Genomic DNA, 9683 nt, shown 5'->3' with positions numbered 1-9683 from the left:
GCCAAGCACAACAAGCAAGCGTGCGCGTCGGGCTCGTAACGCCAAAACGTTTTTTGCGCGTGTCTTTAGATACCTAGATAGTTTTGTCTTTTATTTAATAATGCTAACGTTGTAATGGCTCCTTCTGGCTGTATCGTAGTGGTGAAAAGGTATTAGATGAGCCGGCGGAGACAACACGGGTAGATTCTGCAATTTTATCTGCTATTTTGCGATCGTGACTAGATAACTAGCAAGCGACTGTACTATCAGTTGTATACAATACAATTATTAAGAAATTGTGCTCAAAGATGCAAATACAGTGCAGCTGCGTTAACAGGCATCGTGCGCACGCGATAGTCACGGATTAAAAGCAATTTGAGATGAGCGTTACATACTTTGTCCAAGCGTACGATTCTTGCGAAATGTATCTATACTATATATATATATATATATATATATATATATATAGGAAATCTAAAATCTGATAGAGCGTAGGAATCAAATGATAGGTCACTAGAACAAGTCAACAGAAGGCCAAATGCGATTTTTGCAGATGGACCCGGCTGACAGATGAAAGAAGATAACAACCACGTACGGAAATTTTATGTAGAGATTGCTTGTAACATCTAAGTTTGCCACTCCGTATTCATTTCATACAAGTTCCATTTCAGCTTATAGAAAAGTCCATTCGCATACGTATCTATGCCATCCTACTATTTTGTTACCTTTTCTGACTCGTTCTTGTTTCATGCAAATCCAACGCTCTTTCCTTGTAGAACCTTTCAAGAACCAATACAACTTTCTACCGTTCTTGTGCATGCAATTGGTGTATATATATCAAATGAATCCAAATCCACTCTGTTCTTTTTCAATCCTCCGTTTATTGATATAGAAAAGAGTTCCGAGTTCAGTTGAATTGAAATGTGCGCGCGCGCACCGGAACGTATTACGGGGAAATGCACTCCGACAACCGTATGAAACATAAGAGGCCTTGGGGACGGCTTGGGACATTTGTTGAGGTCGAAGACGAAATGGAGCGAAGCGGTAAATGGTGTCAGGGGGACAATGGAAGTAGTTCGCTGTGGTACCGTATGTTGTACGTACTATTCCCCAAACAGCGTCTCCAATCTAACGTCAATGAAGCAGTTAATATTCTTTCCCTTATATTGCTTCATAACGATTGCTACCACCGCCAATATTGTCGCTTTCAGTGTTCCTAAAATTCTATTATTCTTTATTCTGGATGAAATCTGTCTTTCCGACAATCAGTAACATGACATAATCACGACTCTTGCCACTGCTGGCGTATTTCATGGAGCCCCCAACGACAGTAGCAGCTGTTGCTGCTGCTTCTACTGGCGAAGACGAAGCCTTCGTCACGTGCGATGTTAGCACCAATAATCGTCCGAGGGCGTTGATGCTTCTGCTATTTTATAAGGTGAGGGCGTTGTCGATTCTATTCTGTACGCAAGGCACTTCAGCGTGTCTTACGTCGAAGGCGAAATGAAACTGTCTCGAGGGGAGATCTCGAGGAGTAAGGGCACTCGAAGCCCTGCGTTAGGGCAGCTGACAAGCCAACTAACTTTAAGCAGGGAAATTGACTAAGTTGACTAGTGTGTGCCTGCTGTGTATGAAATGCGCAGGAAAACTAGGGCCAGAAGTTGCTTAAGCCCTGTCGCTTGCCACTGCTGTTGGAAACGGCATCGGCGAAAAGACGTCATTAGGTAATTTGCGTGAAATACTCCGGATGATCTCCCTTCTGACAAGGCTGCTAGACAGTGCTGCTTCCTTTCGTTTACTGATGTGTCTGTGCGTGTGTTTATTTCGAAGTACGGCACTGTTCCACGTGGCTGTACACTTTGTTTTTCGCTGTACACTTGTTTGTATGAAAGGAATTCGACGAAAGGGAATACGGGAAGAGAAAGAGAAACATCTCTTTCAACCAACAGATCGATGCTGAGAAAGCTGAATTTCGAAAAATTTTCACCTATGCACCCCACTGAAGCCAGCTGTGCACAGTAATTGTAATAGCATTGTTACAAGCTTGTTATGCGGAGGAATTATCACAGCAGTTTTTGTCCTGATCAACAGCAGCGTAAACAAACTAGATCGTTTTATGGTAATCTGCATTTTCCATCATTCTTCCCACAGTATGAATCGACGGACAACCCTCGAGATAATTATCACTCTAGTCGTCATGTCACCTCACAACAATTCTGCTGCTCTTATTATTATCACCATTACAATCGCCTGTATGTTTACCATATCGACTGTGAGAGTCAAGCCTCCGGAGCATTGAGACTTATTTACTAGACTTAAGGTCTGCTTTCTCAATGCTGCTGGATACGTCTCAGCAGTTCACACCGTTGACTAAGCACGCATCACATCAGGTAGGAATACTTTTCTCACACCCACGGTTCTCTCCTATCTGAGCTTACGTACGTCCTACTTCATCTACATGGTTCTTTCAAGAATGGGAAAGGAAACAAGATTTGAGCGGACAAAGTAGCCGGCCTGGAGAACAGACGATTGGAAATGAAACTCCCATCGGGGCACGGATATACCGCAACACAGCTTTATGATCTGCAAGTGGAATGTTCCTTTGGAACTGACAGCCCTTCCCGATGAAGGGATAAAAAAGCTCGTTCGGGATACGGGTTGGGGTAATGTCCCCATAGCGTCCGTTGCATTAGGGCAGCACCTATTCTATTCTATAATACTGAGTGATCCTGAAACAGTGTTGTAACGTGAAACAGTATTGCCACATATGTTTTCGACTAATGCCATCAGCCAGGCAACGAAATTATAGGAGAAATATAATGAAATTCATATGTGTTACTCGCTTAATGATGCTAGTCTACTATATCAGATCTAAGTACGGCGTTTATAAACTCTATGTAAGTCGATCAATTACTGTACATTACTAGACCAACACATATACCCGATAGGAAAATCTTTCAGGCTTGAACCAAGGCTCAAACTTCTTTTTGTTCATATAAATCAAGTGGGTATATATAAATATATTTTTTAAGGCACGACAGGCATGATCGCCGCGAGTTTCCCTTGGTTTCTCCTGTGCAGAAAAAGACATCAAATGTGCCTGATAGAGAGGCTAAAAACAATTGCAAGAAGCACTGAAGATGATGTAGTTCCCCGAACAGCCATAACCATAAGTCAGAGCGTATTTGCCGAGCTGTCAAATCTGTGGCTGGCCAGGTTAAAATCGCTGAGGGTGGCTGACAAGTAACTGGCCCGTAGCGGTCGAACAGTTGTGGGATGGATGTCCGGCTCTTCCGGGAGGAAATAGAGCTTCGGATTTTTCTCTTCTTCTTTCTAGCTGCTACTTATCCCTTCGTTAACTCGAAAAATCAGCAGGTACCAATCAGTACAGCTGTTAACATGAATAGATATAATATTATATATATAATATTATATATATAATATTATTACATCGATATCAGCGTAGATTGCGTGACAGGTTGACCTGGTCACGTGTGACGCAACTTTGTCACATGCAAGAAAGAGTTCTATTTTTTTTCGATAACCCTTACAGGCCTATTACACTCTGTCTGGGGCGAAGGGTACAGCAGAATCTATATGAACAATAAAGTGAATGCATAAATTATTGTTGATCAGCCGACGCTAAACGGAAGCATACTTTACATAGAGAAGTGAATCGAACTTGGTAACATCGTACAAGGCTAACGACCTTGCCTGTGACGGGTCCGACTATAGACCGTTTGCGTCTGGAAACATCAATAAGTTCGCCACTCTTCTAATGCAGAAACGACGAACACTCCAAGCTGATCTTTATCTCTCCTACATAACCTTGAGCAAATGAGAAGTGTTTAACTACCTTAACTCAAGATTTTTTTCCTTTTTCCTCTCTCTATGACCATTATTGCTTGTCAGCGCAAAATAGTGTTTACTCCATCTCAAACGTATACAGAGAACTCTCTAGAACCTTTTTTGTAATAATTGTGCTTCTTACAGTAGTACTAAAATTATACTAGATTGTCGTAAACGGTTAGCAAGCTGTTCCATTTTGAATCACCCCTCGACCGACTCGAAATGGTCCCGACGCCACCGAATCGGCAGACGTCTGCTTCCGTTAATGGAAGGTGACATAGGCAAACTTCTTTGGCCCGTCAAACTGAATTATCACACCACGGTCTCACTGCACCACTGATGCACCGACCCCGTAACATGCTAAGAGAGCGTTACACAAATGAAAACTGGTAACCCGTTAGTCGGCAGTCGCTCTTATACAGGTCGCAGATTGATGGCAATTCAGACTATAACAGTGAGAGAATCAGTTAGGACACATGTAGCTTAAATGACAGGTAACTCTTAATAATTATAACATTTTCATATGAATTATTTGATACTTGGAGCATAACTCGTTGCAAATTTGCTCGGTTTTTTCTACGTGTTAATATACTATACATAATAAACGGAAATTGTATTGGCGGGCTCTCTGTTCGCTTATTTCTTCTGTTTATTTAACAGGTTTACTCACCGCCACCGAAGGGTATAGAGCACATAGACACCATTGCAACAGATGCGTAGGATGCCGTTGCAGCTGAAGCGAGACTGAAGTTCCACGAACGAGATACCAGTTCAGAGTACATACAAGCCGATATAAGATCCCAATAGTTGCAATAACAGTACGTCGCCTAAACAAAAGGCGCAGCAAAGCCTTTTCTCCTGGTAGTAGACTAACGACAACTTAAGTAGAAAGACTTAAAAAGATCAGGTCCCTTTTGTTCGATCGAGAATCAGCTGGCGGCTGCTTCTCGCAACTACGTTAACGCATTTATCCACGGTACTACAAAACGGGAACTGAACGATTTCGTGGAGCTAACTTTCTCAACGAATGAAATGCTATTCAAAGCTTAAGTTTCAATGCAAAATTTACAGACTAGAGGTCAAAGTAACCGCATCAAAAAACCACCTGCACAGCCACCCCTGTTTTAATGCGAATGTCTCGTGGCTGTGTCTCCCCGCACTATATATATATATGCTAGGACCGCCCTTGCCATCAGTCCCTTTCCAGGTCCGCTCTCTTGTGCAGACGTTCCATCCTTTGACGCTGCTAGAAAAAGGCGGAGTCGTAGCCAGACCGAACACAGGCAGGATGGCTACAGCGGGTCGATTACCAAGAGTTCCGAGTAGAGACAGATGGAAGTGACCATCTAATTGGCTATTTTTTTTTTTCTGTTAATAACAACAACAACAACAACACGGCAATTTACAACGACTTACACCTCGATACGACGCAAGGAACGCTGTAGGTGTCTAGTCGCGTTTCAGCAATGGATACACCCAACGGCAAACGACCCAGGTACCAAGCAGCTAAAATATCAGCCCTAATAATTTTGTTGTAGGCGATTCCGTTAGCTTGTTAAAATTGTAAGCGCGCACAAGTGTTTACATTGGCATATGAACGTAAAGTATTTCTCGCGATCGAAATTTCGGTTGAATGAATCGTCTACGATGAGAATTGTCGCTACCATCGCTGTTTCCTGTAGCTGACAGGCGATTCGGTACGTTCTAGCGTCAATAAATCAGGCCAATAGCTCAGCACTTAGCCTGCTTAATATTACGCATTGCCTTAGACGCGGATAGGCGGCTGCCGGTGAGAACAAACTGAAAACAGCGGAAAAACCGCAAGAAAGTCAAAAATGATCAATTGATACAATAGACTGTCTGGAAAATCGTTCTGTCATAAAGATTAATGTTTGACAGTAGAAATCAGAAATATCGGATCGATTGTTAACGACGATCTCTGAGGCGTCAGGTACCGTACAGACTGGAAGGCAATGGACGATGTAATTGATGGGTATGATCTAATTAATGTATGAACGGAACGGAACGAAACAAAAGAGTCGAACAAATCGAAAAGACCGATAACTGATGCTCTGCCGACGAGCAGTGCTACCGATCACTAGTAAATATCATCACACAACCAAAGATAGCACTTGTTTAGCTAAATAATTATAATTTATATATTTAATCGATGTTTTTCTTCTTTGTCTTAGTTGATTCTTTCAGCCACCTCGTTAATCCCTTTCTATCCTGCTAGGAAGTGTATGATTTTGCAGATCGATAAGGGAGACGGTAGGGACGCTCCATTTTTTCCATGCTGCTTCTAACAGTGAATAATAAATGACAACAGTCGAGCAAATACGTACGGCGACTATTAGGATACTTCCAACTAATAAAACAAAGTACCAACCTGCAACGAATCTGATTTCCGTACGGGTAATCGATCGGCAGATGCAAAGGTACCTGTTGGCGCCCGGCGTACTGGTTAATATGGTAAAGTTCCGGAAAAGCGTCTTAATCTCTCGCGGCGAGCTGAAAGCAGCTAGATTTGCATGCAAGCCAGACACCGAGGGGTTGAGTAGGGGAATGACCTATGGGGTTACCACACCGTAATAATAAGACGACTGGATAGGCAGTTTTTACTGTGGACGGCTCCAGAACAAGTAGCGGTGACTGCTAAAAAAAGCTAAGAAGCCAGATTGGTTTATTTTTGGGAATGCATACGCTTTTTATGAAAAGCGTAACGGCGAAACGCAAAACGTGCTAAGTCAATGTCAATATTACTACAGTGATGACAAGATCGTCAACAAGCAAAGGTCCACAAAGCAGGCTCGGCCTGCCTTTTTTAAGAGAAATGTTGCGGTCGAAATTTTACGTCCATGGCTGAGGAGCAAGTGTTATTATACTGCGACAACACAAAGTGAATGGCCTAGCTCCTCTCAGCGACATTAGGTGACGCAAAGCGTTAGGCCAGCGCTACGTGTACTTTTTGAGTGCCCAGGGCAAATGAAAGAGAAGAGTCGGCTAGTCACAGAATTACGGCGATGATTACTGGCACAAAATGATAACCGAGTATGGAAGGCACAATCAGTAAGTTGGAAACTCGCTAAGTTGATTAGCTCAAATCTATGTTACTTGTTAAAAACAGTTAGTTTCAGGGAACCGTATTAATATATCCCAAACTAAGGAAAACCCAAAATGACGAGTTGATAATTATTATCAACATGGACTCACCACTTCTGCGCTTGTGACGAAATAGCTAACTAGGCAAGAATACGACCCTCATCCACAGTGTATTAATTAAGGAAAATAGTTGTCTACAGGCTGGAAATATTGAATAGTAACTGAAAAATGCCCGTAATGATCAGGGGACATCATTAAGCCCTTTATATTTTTCATGATCCCGCTCATTCTTTAACTTATTTCCTCTAATATCTCCGCAGTACCACGTAAAAAAATCTACTTTTAAGCAGCAAATGTCCCTTAGCTGAGCCCACGATACTTTAACCATTTAAGAATAAATAACTCCTGCGGATTTCTCCTTCACTTTGTCTTTCTTTTTTCTCCAAGGACAAACTACAGAAGAGGACTTTTGTTCCGAAGTTCCTTGTATCCGGCCGAGTGAGGTTCAGGCGAAACGAACGTTTAACAATCGGCTACTGTGATTGATGTTTGCCTAGGCTGATGGGCTATCTACTTGCTGGTCGAGCAACAAAAGCCGCCGCCGCCGCCGCCTCCTCGAGCTAACTTTGTCCGGATCTCAGTTCCACGAAACAGACAATGAACAACCTGGCGCCGGGTCTGGTGGCTCAGTAACAAGATCACAAGGCAGCTACGCTGAAATCGTCTGCTTAGACTATAGGCCCGGCTGGCCTTATATTGCATTGCAACGTCCCACTAAAACCTGATTGAACAAGGTGCTGCTATGTGCGTGGCATGACAACATATCGATGAACGAGATGGGACGAGCCAACCATACTATTTCTCTTTAACGAAAAAGTGACGCCAGCTGTCCGCTTTTTATTGTTCTTGCTACTGTGTCTTTTGTTGTGCCTCCTAGCAACAACAAGCTCGTATCGCGTGCAACACATCCTGCGATTGCTGAATATCTTTTGCAACAGCCACCTTTCCAGCACTCCCTTCTGATACTTGACGTTGGCATCGAATTGCAACTACGGTTCCTCGCTTGTCAAATGATACGATGCCGTTGACAAAAATATGGCATGATAACAGCAATACAATCTAATCATACAAAACGATTACCGTTATCATCCACTCAGCGATTTTAAACTTCAAACCAAGGTAGCAATACGCGTTACAGAGATAGCATACATACCGTGGTACTTCATAAGCGATAACGCACTTCTACCCCGACAGCAAGCTGTTACTTTATGACACTCTTACTTTATGGGCAAGAGGGAAATATGGTGGATAAAAATACCGTCAGTGATAAGATGAAGCGATATTGCCTTGCCAGCGAACGTGTCGAGCTGGCTAGACGGCAATTGTTATTACGCTTTGTTGTCGTGATCCAAAGTCCAAGACCACGGATGACCGCATTGTTATGCAATCGACGCTTGCTATGCCCAGCTATGCTCCAGGTACGATAACGAACAAAGCTTAAGTATCGATACGATCCGGTCTACTCTACCGTTTCTTAGCGCAAATAACCTACGTAGTAATTTTATGTACGGAGCTTGTAACTGTTTGTTCAAGTAAAATCTCCCTCGTGCGCTTCAGCGGGGGGTCTCGGTTTGGGTATCCCCGGAGGGCTTCTGGGTCGATTCGCAACCACGTAATGGATGCAGAATGCTGATTACAAACTACCGAAACGAAACAGCCATAACCATGTTTAACATAAAACGGTGGAGAAGTAGACGCAGATAAAGGTGCAGCCACGAAAATGGGTCTAATAGTATATAAGTAAATGTTATTAGCCGTTTGACCCTGTAGCATTCTACTGTCCATATCCAATTGAACGTCGGTTACTCCCCATCAACGATATGTATTGTTACATTGAGGTTCAAATTGAGACAAGGACAGAACGCATCGCTTTCAAACGGACCACCGTTGTTGCGACACGGTCACGAGGGCCTGACTCGACATGGCTCGATAGTCCTACAGCGTAACTTTTATTTTCGCTCGTTTGAGCGCCCCCGCCGTGGTCAACAAGTGGCAAGGCAAACGACCCAATTTCATTGGCATATGGTGTGCCTTTCGATGATATTATAAATGAAATGCCACAACGAGTCCTTAAGTTCACGGAAACGATGCTCGATAACTTTCCACCGATTCTTTCCTCACGTAAAACGTTTTTTTTTGTTCAGCTAATTTTCGTTTTGTTTAGTTCAGTGTGAGAAGATACTAACCAGCACACAAACTAACGTAATTGCGTACCAGCTATCTAACCTGTCATTTGCTACACTGTGTTAAAGGTTATAGCATCAACGGTTCTACAGTGTGTTGTATGGCAAGCTGCTTCGTACTGATAAACAATAGTTCGTAGTCGTGGACCTATAAGTTTAGCCTAGTCGTCTCACAGATTTCCAGATAGCTTTGAGTGATGGCTGTGATGGAGTGTCACTGAAGCATGCACTGCACGTTGTTATACGTTTATGATGAGCAGAATTACAGGCGTTGGACCGCCTCTGTGCGAAGTTTTTCATTGCCAGCTTTAGGACTGGTCAATCGACGCGTTACATGCAAAGATTACCTAGATCTGTCCCCTATATTTTGAAAATTTTCATCAGACCACTTTTAAGTATAACTGAATCATTAACATAATTCTAACTTATACATCACAAAAATATCAATTGTGGATCACTCGTTTCTCCTATCGGAAAGTTCGAATCAAATTTGAGAAGTCCGCAAAAAGG

This window comes from Varroa jacobsoni, unplaced genomic scaffold, assembly GCF_002532875.2.
Source record: "Varroa jacobsoni isolate VJ856 unplaced genomic scaffold, vjacob_1.0 contig02493, whole genome shotgun sequence".
Classification (NCBI taxonomy): domain Eukaryota; kingdom Metazoa; phylum Arthropoda; class Arachnida; order Mesostigmata; family Varroidae; genus Varroa; species Varroa jacobsoni.
Note: the sequence above shows the minus strand (reverse complement) of the source record.